Source organism: Schistocerca cancellata, chromosome 3 (genome assembly GCF_023864275.1).
Source record: "Schistocerca cancellata isolate TAMUIC-IGC-003103 chromosome 3, iqSchCanc2.1, whole genome shotgun sequence".
Lineage (NCBI taxonomy): Eukaryota > Metazoa > Arthropoda > Insecta > Orthoptera > Acrididae > Schistocerca > Schistocerca cancellata.
In genome coordinates, this window is record NC_064628.1 from 561,288,175 (window position 1) to 561,299,911 (window position 11,737).

The 11,737-nt window shown below is 43.3% G+C and overlaps 1 protein-coding gene across 1 annotated transcript in view; it reads right to left on the reverse strand.

Annotated features, from left to right (window-relative positions):
• Positions 1 to 11,737, reverse strand: part of LOC126176804 (juvenile hormone esterase-like) — a 136,666-nt gene that overhangs the window by 72,413 nt on the left and 52,516 nt on the right. The gene's annotated exons all lie outside the window — the stretch shown is intronic.

Here is an 11,737-nt window from a genome sequence, read left to right on the forward strand (position 1 = left end):
ATTTTATAAACGTTACAAATTTTTCAACTTAAGCCTTCGCAAGTAGGCTGCTATTTCCCTAAGGAAACCTGCAGTGTATTATGGAAAGGAGAGGAAGGTTGTCACCCGTGGGGTTAGTAGAGGGACTGACGACTGTTGCACGAGTGCCTCCTCTGGTGACACCAGCAAGTAAGTTGAACCAACTGGATAAGAAGGCCAAAGAAAGTATTGAGGCTCGGTGTCGATCAGTCAGTGTGGTCTACAGCTTGTTTTTGGAAGGAGTGGATCTGTTTGATTCAGTAACTGCACTATACATGTCAAGTCCCATAAGATTTCACACACATCTGAACATCATCTGCACTATACAGAATTGAAAAATAGAAATTTCTGGTAAGCCCCTATGGGACCAAACTGCTGAGGTCATCGGTCCGTAGGCTTACACACTACTTAATCTAACTTAAACTAACTCATGCTAAGGACAACACACACACCCATGCATTACACAGAATTTCTGGTCGATGAAACACTACAGCTGGTTATTTTTTCACTTCCCTGAATTGGTGGAACTAAATGCAAGGCTGTCGCACAAAAGAGACTGTGACTCGCTTGGTGTACCGAAGAAGAGGCAGGTGCCACCTCGCCAAAGCTGAAGTAGCCGATACCCAGAGAAAAATGAACAAAGTGGTAAGTGGGAGAAACAGGACAGAACTTTCTTCAAGTGTAAATACTGAGTGTGTAAATAGGAAGAAAATAGGGCATGCATCAAAGCCAGTTACCTAAATGGTTGCTCACCAGGATAATGTTGGACACTGGCCAATTGCGTCTGAGAAGAGAGGTGGGTGCAACATGTCAAATTGCAATCGAAGTCCATCAGTTGTCTGTCAAAAGTGTAATGTCAATATGTGCATCGAGAAGGAAAGAAACAGTTTTTTGGGCTTTCATAAAGAAAAAATAAATCTATGAGGGTCTAAAGCCTCAAATTCTTAAACATTTTTGTGTGTCAGTAAATCATGTATGTAATTATTTACAAGACAGATGTATTATATTATATTCTTTCTATCTGATATTTCTTTTCACTAATAATAAAGAAAGATTAAATAATATAATAAATATATTCGATACAAATATGTAGATTAATATAAGCTCTAGTTTATCTGTATCCTTATATTCCTAGTGCAACAAACATGAAACGCTGGGTATCACTGAATAGAGGTCCATTTTTTTCTGGGTAGTATTTTTGTCCTTTCCGAAGATTTAAAAACATCGTAAAATATTCCTGGAACCAATGAATTAACTAGTGCTCAAACAAATGAACAGATTGTGTGTAATATGTCTGTGCTAGAAATACCTTTCTGACGTGCTTTATTTGCGGTAGCCGTTTTCGGTGGTTAACAATGCCGTTCTTGAAAACGACAGACGGTTTTCCAATTCATATCTGCAACTTTTCGTGACATCTGTGACTATTTAAATTTAGAATAATAATTTTCTTGGTAAATTATGATAGAATGACACATCTATCTGTCTTAACCATGGTACGGCCCATTAACTAAAGTGCTTAACAACGTGCTTGAGAAAAGAAATGCTTTAGGTACTTAGTATAATTTTCATCTGGATTTCAGACTACGGGGCTTAACATTCGATTTCACAAGACCGCGTGTTCTACAAGAATGACGATAGAAACTTCGGGCTAATTTTAACACGCATACGTCTACAAAGTTCTTATTCCCAAAAAAAAAAAAAAAAAAAAAAAAAAAAATCCGAGTATACAAGGGTATATCTTTTACATTCACGTTCAAAACAACATTAGGGTGCGTTATACAAATACATTTGGTGTCGAAGTTTTCATTAGCCTTTGACAATTTTTCAGTGTTCTCTACAACACTAACACGACATTCACACACTATTCCAACTCGTCCCATACTTATGCATGAATGTCTAGAGCTACTGGGTGCACTCCCGTTACTACGTGGTGTTGCAGTTTACCTAGGGATGCTGGAATCAGTGGTACACCAGGCCTTTCATCGCCCCTTCCCAGGATAAAAAAAATTGTGATCTAGCAAGAGGCTAACGATGCAGTGCGATATTCATGCGCCACTTACGGCCGAGGCAATGCATTTTATGCTAAGAAATGCTCTTACTTTCCGCTGACAGAAGGGTGGAGCTCTGTCCTGTTTAAAAACGAAATTTTCGGCATTTCAAAATCTTGGCTCATTTTTCAACCTATTGGAAATTTTCGGCATTTTGTCTCAAGCATAGAAGAGCATGGAGGAGCATGCTATCTAGTTGCGCTCGTAGGTGACACCTAAAGTCAACTATAGATTGGCGAATAACAGCAATTAATCGATTGGTCGTAATTATTTTGGTAATCGATTATGGATATATCTATATTTTCTTCGCGTCAATTAATTTTACATATTCAGTTAGATATATAGTTATTATTTCATTCTTTTTCTCTTTTTTGTTATAAAGCCTGTTGAGTGTTAACTTGCTGTCTACAGCCTAGTTACCGAAATAAATCGACTGCCCCTATTACTGATAGTGTAGCGTCAGAACAAGTCGGAACATTTTATGCAAGACTTGCAGAGAATTAAGGAATGGTGCGGAGACTGGCAGTTGACCCTGAACGCAAATAAGTACGATATATTGCTCACGGGTTGGAGAAGAAATCCAACGCTGCACATTTATACTACGGATGACAATTTGCTGGAAACAGTAACCAACGTAAAATATTTGGATGTAACCATCGATAGCAACCTTAAGTGGAATTACTACACAAAACAAATCCTATTCCTTTCCAGGCGGGTGCCAGACAGATTCATAGGAAGCATCTTATCGAAATGCAATTCGTTCTTGAAAGACGTGGCTACCAAAACATTTATTCGAATAATTCTTGAGTACTGTTCATCGGTATGCGACTCCTACCAAGATGGTTTAACAGAAATGTTAGATAAGATCCAACAAAGACCGGTGCGTTCGTCACGGGGTCGTTTAGTTGGCCCGACAGCGTTACGGAGTTGCTCAACGAAGTTCATTGGTAGGCGCTACAAGTGATGTGTTGTGCGTCACGGATAGGTGTAGTATACTTGCGATTGAAACAGGGAATGGGGAATCAGTCAGTGGTACCAGAAGTAGCCCCTGCCGCACACTGACAGGCGGCTTGAAATGTACAAGTGTAAGTGTAGATGTAGAGTATTTTCTGTTTAGGACTGATGCAAAAATCGATGATATAGTAGTAATTGTTCCTAAGTAGCGCGGCGAAGTCGTGTGTTTTGTGTGACACTTCGGAAATACGAGTAAATAACGTAACGAGAGTTTTTTGAACATGAACCTCTCTCTGAAGTGTTTTCACCAAACCTCGCTAGCTCCGCCGTAATTTATTCCCTAGCTGCTGATCGGCATGATAAACGCAAATCCTCCAGTGCCATCGCTGACAAGAAGTAAGTAACCATTCCACCTGTAAACTACCCTTACCAACGGTGGCCAAGTCATCTTTCCTCCAGAGAAATTTTGGTGGTTGTAAGAACACAGTATTTGTGTTAAAAACAGACATTAACTAGCATTACTAATAATTCTTAACTAGTACTATTAACAATAATGAATGATAACTATGTACTTCATAAAAGTGACCAACTTACTTAAGTCACAAATAGAAAAACCGCATTTTTATTTGTAGAAAAAAGGATTATGTCATAAAAATTATTGTAGGAGAACATTTTACAGAAAAAAAGACCTAACATAAATGATAAATGTTTATCGATTATGAATAAACAATTAATCGATTCATTTAAATATCTCGAAAGGCTTCTTAATCAACCGTTACTCTGAATCGGCATTTTTTTTTAAGTGATCGGTCTTCTGACTGGTTTGATGAATTGCTATCCTGTGCCAACCTCTTCATTTCAGAGTTTCATCTGCTACCTAGGCTCGCAATTATTTGCTACACGTATTTACGCTCTACATCTCACTCTAGTGCCATAGAAGTAATTTTCAAGATGTCTTAACAGTTGTACAATCATCCCGTTCCTCCTTACTGCCTGTCTTTTCCATTTATTCATTTCCTCTCCGATTCTGCGTAGAACCTCCTCATTCCTTACCTTATCGGTTCACCTAATTTTCAACATTCACCTGTAGCACCACATCTGAAATGCTAAGATTCTCTTCTGTTCCGGTTTTCCCACAGTCCATGTTTGGCTACCATACCATGCTGTACTCCAGACGTACATTCTCAAAAATATCTTCCTCAAATTAATTCCCTTGTTTGACACTAGTAAAGTTCTCTGGTCCAGCAAAGCCCTTTCTGCCAACGCTGGTCGAATTTTGATGTCCTCCATGCTACGTTCGTCATTATTTTGCTGCCTAGGAAGTAGAACTCCCTAACCTCATCTACTTCGTGACCAACAATCTCGAGGTTAGGTTTCTCGCTTGTTCTGATTTCTGCTACTTCCCATTACTGTAATCTTTCTTCGATTTATTCTCAGTCCATCATCTTAGACAGTTAATTCCATTCAGCATATCATGTAATTCTTCTTCACTTTCAGTCAGGACAGCAATGCCATCAGCGAAAACCGTCACTGATATCCTTTCAACTTGAATTTTAATTCCACTCCTGAACCTTTATTTTTTTTCCATCGTTGCTCCCTCGATGCACGGATTGAACAGTAGCGGCGAAAGACTATATCTTTGACTTAAACCCTTTGTAATTCGAGTACTTCGTTCTTGGTCGTCCACACTTATTATTCCCTCTTGGCCCTCGTACATATTGTACACTCCTGGAAATTGAAATAAGAACACCGTGAATTCATTGTCCCAGGAAGGGGAAACTTTATTGACACATTCCTGGGGTCAGATACATCACATGATCACACTGACAGAACCACAGGCACATAGACACAGGCAACAGAGCATGCACAATGTCGGCACTAGTACAGTGTATATCCACCTTTCGCAGCAATGCAGGCTGCTATTCTCCCATGGAGACGATCGTAGAGATGCTGGATGTAGTCCTGTGGAACGGCTTGCCATGCCATTTCCACCTGGCGCCTCAGTTGGACCAGCGTTCGTGCTGGACGTGCAGACCGCGTGAGACGACGCTCCATCCAGTCCCAAACATGCTCAATGGGGGACAGATCCGGAGATCTTGCTGGCTAGGGTAGTTGACTTACACCTTCTAGAGCACGTTGGGTGGCACGGGATACATGCGGACGTGCATTGTCCTGTTGGAACAGCAAGTTCCCTTGTCGGTCTAGGAATGGTAGAACGATGGGTTCGATGACGGTTTGGATGTACCGTGCACTATTCAGTGTCCCCTCGACGATCACCAGTGGTGTACGGCCAGTGTAGGAGATCGCTCCCCACACCATGATGCCGGGTGTTGGCCCTGTGTGCCTCGGTCGTATGCAGTCCTGATTGTGGCGCTCACCTGCACGGCGCCAAACACGCATACGACCATCATTGGCACCAAGGCAGAAGCGACTCTCATCGCTGAAGACGACACGTCTCCATTCGTCCCTGCATTCACGCCTGTCGCGACACCACTGGAGGCGGGCTGCACGATGTTGGGGCGTGAGCGGAAGACGGCCTAACGGTGTGCGGGACCGTAGCCCAGCTTCATGGAGACGGTTGCGAATGGTCCTCGCCGATACCCCAGGAGCAACAGTGTCCCTAATTTGCTGGGAAGTGGTGGTGCGGTCCCCTACGGCACTGCGTAGGATCCTACGGTCTTGGCGTGCATCCGTGCGTCGCTGCGGTCCGGTCCCAGGTCAACGGGCACGTGCACCTTCCGCCGACCACTGGCGACAACATCGATGTACTGTGGAGATCTCACGCCCCACGTGTTGAGCAATTCGGCGGTACGTCCACCCGGCCTCCCGCATGCCCACTATACGCCCTCGCTCAAAGTCCGTCAACTGCACATACGGTTCACGTCCACGCTGTCGCGGCATGCTACCAGTGTTAAAGACTGCGAAGGAGCTCCGTATGCCACGGCAAACTGGCTGACACTGACGGCGGCGGTGCACAAATGCTGCGCAGCTAGCGCCATTCGACGGCCAACACCGCGGTTCCTGGTGTGTGCGCTGTGCCGTGTGTGTGATCATTGCTTGTACAGCCCTCTCGCAGTGTCCGGAGCAAGTATGGTGGGTCTGACACACCGGTGTCAATGTGTTCTTTTTTCCATTTCCAGGAGTGTATATTACCCATTTCTCCCTATAGCTTACCCCTACTTTTCTCAAAATTTCGAACATCTTGCACCATATTACACTCTTTTTCCATTTCGATAATTCCTCCGAAGCTTGCTTCCATTGTCAATCACAACATCAAAATTGCCTCTCTGGTGCCTTTAAAGTTTCCTGAAGCCAAAGTGATCGTCGTCTAACACACCCTTAGTATTCTTTTCCACTCGTCTGTATATTATTCTTGTCAGCAGCTTGGATGCATGAGCTGCTACGCTCTTTGTACGACAATTCTCGGATTTGTCAGCTCTTGCAATCTTCGGAACAGTGTGGATGGTCGTTTCCCGAAAGTCAGACTCACACATTCTGCACACACTACGTGAATAGTCGTTTTGTTGGGACTTGCCTCACTGATTTTAGAAATTCTGATTGAATGTTATCTATCGTTTCTGCCTTAATTTATCTTAAGTTTTCCAAAGCTCTTTTACATTCTGATTCCAATATTGGACCCCTATGTCTTATATATCGACTCCTGTTTCTTCTTCTATCACGTCAGACAAATCTTCACCCTCATAGGGACCTTCAGTGTACTCTTTCCACTTATCCGCTCCCTTTTCGTCATTTAACTGTGGTATTTTCATTGCACTTTTAATGTCACCGATGTTTTGTCTGCTCTAGTGTATGCTGAGTCAGTCCTTCCAACAATCATTTGTTCTTCGATTTCATCACATTTTTCGCGCAGCCACTACGCCTTAACTTTCCTACACTTTCTATTTATTTCATGTCTAACCTACTCGTATTTCTGTATTCCTGAATTACCGATACGTTCTGTCAATCAGATAGGGTTGCCAACTTCGACAAATCCCAGTTGGGAACACCAACGATAATTACAAATTTTACGCTGATAAACTGTTATTTTACTAACGAAAGTAACCAAAAAATGTATATTTATCAGATTAGTGTAAAATACTGGATTCATAATTCTTTATATAAATTCTACGGAGATAGTTTAAACTCTAAACATTCAAATGTTAAATATTTAACGTTAACATATTCACTGATCAACCAGCACATTATGACTTTCAACTGTCAATATCAACCAGTCCAGGCCATGTCAGCGTCACCTGGCGAGGAACGACTGCAGCTCATACACACGGAAGGACGGTGCATCTAGTATCAGTGAGCGAGTTGTCCCGGTGTAGAAAGGGGGAGATGCGCGATCCATCTGAGTATCTGAGTTTGACCGAGGGCAGATTGTGAGGGTCCGGAGGCTCAACACGAGTTTTTCGGAAACAGGACGACTGATGAGGTGTTCGAGGAATGCCGTGCTGAGTGTCTTCAACACGTGGCGAAACCATCGTGAAACCACTTCCAGGCGTCGAGGTGTTGGACGGCTACCTCCCATGACAGATATCGGACGTAGTAGGTTGGGCAGATTGACAAAACGAGACAGGCGGCGAACTGTGGCGGAACTAAAATCAGACTTTAATGCTGGGCAGAGTGAAAATGTGTCTGAATACAGTCCAGCGAGCGCTGCTAACGACGAGCCTCCGCTGCTGAGGATTAATACCACCACATCGGCTCCTATGACTGAAGTGGGCACGTCATCATTGGCAGTGGACGTTGGTGCAGTTGCAGAGCGTTCCATGTGTGATGAATCCCAATACCTTCCTCATAATACCGATGGATGGGAAGGAGTGGGGGGGGGGGGGGAGGGGAGAATGCGTTGTCTTCCAGGGAAACAACTGCTTGACACTTGTACGGCGGGATGGAGAGAAGCGGGAGGCGACTCCAGTAGGCTCTGGGGAACATTCATGTCGGCATCTACATCTACATCCATACTCTGCAATCCACCTGACGGTGTATGGCGGAGGGTACCGTGAGTACCTCTATCGGTTCTCCCTACCATTCCAGTCTCGTATTGTTCATGGAAAGAAGGATTGTCGGTATGCTTCTGTGTGAGCTCTAATCTCTCTGATTTTATCCTCATGGTCTCGTCGCGAGATATACGTAGGAGTGACTAATATACTGCTTGACTCTTCGGTGAAGGTATGTTCTCGAAACTTCAACAAAAGCCCGTACCGAGCTACTGAGCGTCTCTCTTGCAGAGTCTTCCACTGGAGTTTATCTATCATCTCCGTAACGCTTTCGCGATTACTAAATGATCCTGTAACGAAGCGCGCTGCTCTCCGTTGGATCTTCTCTATCAACCCTATCTGGTACGGATCCGACACTGCTGAGAAGTATTCAAGCAATGGGCGAACAAGCGTACTGTAACCTACTTCCTTTGTTTTCGGATTGCATTTCCTTAGGATTCTTCCAATGAATCTCAGTCTGGCATCTTCTTTACCGATGATCAACTTTATGTGATCATTGCATTTTAAATCACTCCTAATGCGTACTCCCAGATAATTTATGGAATTAACTGCTTCCAGTTGCTGACCTGCTATTTTGTAGCTAAATGATAAGGGATCTATCTTTCTATGTATTCGCACCACATTACACTTGTCTACATTGAGATTGAATTGCCATTCCCTGCACCATGCGTCAATTCGCTGCAGATCCTCCTGCATTTCAGTACAATTTTCCATTGTTACAACCTCTCGATACATCACAGCATCATCTGCAAAAAGCCTCAGTGAACTTCCGATGTCATCCACCAGGTCATTTATGCATATTGTGAATAGCAACGGTCCTATGACACTCCCCTGCTGCACACCTGAAATAACACTTACTTCGGAAAACTTCTCTCCATTGAGAATGACATGCTGCGTTCTGTTATCTAGGAACTCCTCAATCCAATCACACAATTGGTCTGATAGTCTATATGCTCTTACTTTGTTCATTAAACGACTGTGGGGAACTGTATCGAACGCCTTGCGGAAGTCAAGAAACACGGCATCTACCTGTGAACCTGTGTCTACGGCCCTCTGAGTCTCGTGGACGAATAGCGCGAGCTGGGTTTCACACGACCGTCTTTTTCGAAACCCATGCTGATTCCTACAGAGTAGATTTCTAGTCTCCAGAAAAGTCATTATACTCTAACACATTGCGTGTTCCAAAATTCTACAACTGATCGACGTTAGAGATATAGGTCTATAGTTCTGCACATCTGTTCGAATCCCTTCTTGAAAACGGGGATGACCTGCGCCCTTTTCCAATCCTTTGGAACGCTACGCTCTTCTAGAGACCTACGGTACACCGCTGCAAGAAGGGGGGCAAGTTCCTTCGCGTACTCTGTGTAAAATAGAACTGGTATCCGATCAGGTCCAGCGGCCTTTCCTCTTTTGAGCGATTTTAGTTGTTTCTCTATCCCTCTGTCGTCTATTTCGATATCTACCATTTTGTCATCTGTGCGACAATCTAGAGAAGGAACTACAGTGCAGTCTTCCTCTGTGAAACAGCTTTGGAAAAAGACATTTAGTATTTCGGCCTTTAGTCTGTCATCCTCTGTTTCAGTACCATTTTGGTCACAGAGTGTCTGGACATTTTGTTTTGATCCACCTACCGCTTTGACATACGACCAAAATTTCTTAGGATTTTCTGCCAAGTCAGTACATAGAACTTTACTTTCGAATTCATTGAACGCCTCTCGCATAGCCCTCCTCACACTACATTTCGCTTCGCGTAATTTTTGTTTGTCTGCAAGGCATTGGCTATGTTTATGTTTGCTGTGAAGTTCCCTTAGCTTCCGCAGCAGTTTTCTAACTCGGTTGTTGTACCACGGTGGCTCTTTTCCATCTCTTACGATCTTGCTTGGCACATACTCATCTAATGCATATTGTACGATGGTTTTGAACTTTGTCCACTGATCTTCAACACTATCTGTAATTGAGACAAAACTTTTGTGTTGAGCCGTCAGGTACTCTGTAATCTGCTTTTTGTCACTTTTGCTAAACAGAAAAATCTTCCTACCTTTTTTAATATTTCTATTTACGGCTGAGATCATCGATGCCGTAACCGCTTTATGATCGATGATTCCCTGTTCTGCGTTAACTGTTTCAAATAATTCGGGTCTGTTTGTCACCAGAAGGTCTAATATGTTATCGCCACGAGTCGGTTCTCTGTTTAACTGCTCAAGTAGTTTTCAGATAAAGCACTTTAAAAAATTTCACTGGATTCTTTGTCCCTGCCACCCGTTATGAACGTTTGAGTCTCCCAGTCTATATACGGCAAATTAAAATCTCCACCCAGAACTATAACATGGTGAAGAAATCTACTCGAAATATTTTCCAAACTATCCTTCAGGTGCTCAGCCACAACAGCTGCTGAGCCCGGGGGCCTATAGAGACATCCAATTACCATGACTGAGCCTGCTTTAACCGTGACCTTCACCCAAATCATTTCACATTTCGGATCTCCGACAATTTCCTTCCACACTACCTCCACTGGTGGAGGTCATGAAAGACACCATGACGGTCAAGGAGTATCGTACATTGATTGCTTGATTGCTGACCACGTATTATTATTCACGATGGTCATGTAGCAGTAGTTTTCAACAAGATAATGCGTCATGTTACAAGGCAAGGTATGTGACGGAGTGGTTTGAGGAACATAGTGGCGAGTTCCAACTGATGTACTGGAGTCTCAACTGGTCAGATCAGAATCCTATAGAAGACATCTGGGATGTGATTGGACGTGGCATCGGAGACCATCGACCCGTCCCCGGGAATTTACGGGAATAACAGGAACTAGGTGACTTTTGTGTGCAACTCCCCTAACGGCGTACCAAGGCCTCATTCCTTCCATACCACGACGCGTCGCAGCTGTTATCCGTGCAAAAGTAGACATATTAGGTAGCTGGTCATAATGCTCAGGCTGAACAGCGTTTGATTTCATGATTTGGTCAGTCTCTGAAAGAAAGCATGTTTACTTTTGTGTTTTGGTTTAGTCAACAGTTTCTTGTCATTCTTAACAGTTGTAAAAAGATTTATGACAACTGTACCTAAATGTTACAACTTCACGTATTTCGCGTTGAACGAACAGTTACTGAAGCATGGTAACCATGGGTACATGTTTCCCCAACCTACTGGATAAAAGACATAGCCGTTTAACTCACTTATGAGGTGTGGCATATAATATTACTTAGATGATAATCTATTTGTAGGACAAACAAATCTGGCTATATGGCTTCCAGACGAAACCCACAGTGCGAAGTACATATTTAATTTTGAAAGGAACCATATATAACTACATATAAATGGATGTCAAGTGCTAATCGTTGGCAGTTGACTTCTATTGTCTATGCCGTTGGTTATGCGCTGCGGTTAGTTGTGTTTGTGAATTACTAAGGGACCAAACTGCTGAGGTCATCGGTCCCATGACTTACACACTACTTAAACTTATTTAAACTAATTTATACTAAGAACAACACGCACACCCATCCCCGAGGGAGGACTCGAGCCTCCGGTGGAAGGGGTCGCGCAATTAGTGACATGGCGCCTTTAACCGTGCGGCCATTCCGCGCGGCAGCTGCTGTTAGTACGGGTTCTTTTAACAGAGGCATGTTTCATTGTTGTGACAACTTTCCAAACATCAAAGAATTTTGTAACACAATGGCTCTGAGCGCTATGGGACTTAACATCTAT